Source organism: Geospiza fortis, unplaced genomic scaffold (assembly GCF_000277835.1).
Source record: "Geospiza fortis unplaced genomic scaffold, GeoFor_1.0 scaffold72, whole genome shotgun sequence".
In the NCBI taxonomy this organism is placed as follows: domain Eukaryota; kingdom Metazoa; phylum Chordata; class Aves; order Passeriformes; family Thraupidae; genus Geospiza; species Geospiza fortis.
Window position 1 is genome coordinate 4,158,212 of NW_005054338.1, and position 1,325 is coordinate 4,159,536.

Sequence of the window (1,325 nt, forward strand, 5' to 3'; positions counted from 1 at the left end):
CAGCAACAAAAAAAAATTGACATTACTGTTGGATCCAGCACGTGAAGAAAGTGTGGGGTCTTGTACAAGAGGCTCCATGATGATTCCTAGGGAAACCAGGCCCTGGAACGTAGAGGTGTGGACATAGTTGTCCATGCAGAGCAGTTTGTTTTCTCTGTGGAATAAAGTGGAAGAGCTGAGCAAGATTTTGAGAGGTCTATTGAGTAATTTTTAACATTTATAAACATAGAAACTACAGGACATGAGTTAACTCTGGCCTTCCTCTAAAAATCTCAACAATTACTTTGATTTCTGCCCCCTCACAGCTTTGTTCAGTGTCTAAAATAAATTCTTTCCAAAACCAACCTGTTTTTCATGTATTTACAGACGTTGAGAATCCTGTATCCAGCCCTGCCTAGTTTGTCTACAGATTTTTCTCATGTTCATTACTACTGATATTGAACTGGACTATCAGATTTCTAAAATTCTGTAAATAATTATTTATTTTTACCAATAGACTGAAAGTTCCACTTATACATGCATATGCAGTACATTTAACAAGTTGAGGTAATTGAATATAGTGGCTTTCCATTTTTGATTATGAATAAAAATTCAATCTCTTCTGTTTGAATGGAAACAATGAGGGAGAAGGAGAATGTAGGTTCACTTAAATTCAAAAGGTCACTTTAGTTAATGATTTAAAATTGAAAGTATTTTATAGCCTATATTCAGATTAACCTCCATTTTCTACTGAAAAACTGACAAAAAATTCCCAAACATTTTTTTTCCTGCAGCAAAATTGCTACAGGAATCTGCATATATTATCCAAGCCTTCCCACAGCATAGAAATACTAATATCATAAGTGAGCGAACACTGTAATTTTCCTAAGCAAACAATAAAAAAGCCTCTGTAACTCAGGAAGTTTAGCTATATACCTCTAGATTGAAATGTCTGGTCTGACAGTGCGTGAAAATTCAATGAGTCTATTTTTACAGTAAACCTCTGAAAATCAAAAGTAAAATGCGACTATGATATTTATTGAGACAGTTACACCTGCATCTGTGAGAACAACAAAGGTGTTCAAGTCCCTAATGCTGTTCTCTCTCACGTCTTTCTAAAGTCTCCAAAGACTTAGATTTGTCTAGTATATCTCTTCTAATGACAAAAAAAAAAAAAAAAAAAAAAAAAAAAAAAAAAAAAAAAAAAAAAAAAAAAGAGTTTTACTGTGGTTCTTTTGCTACCAAACCTAGATGTTTCTGCCCAATTGCTGTCCAAGTCGATCCAGGTAGATTTACACCAAAATAAGATACAGCAAAGATTCAGCAAAAACGTCACTTTAATTTGT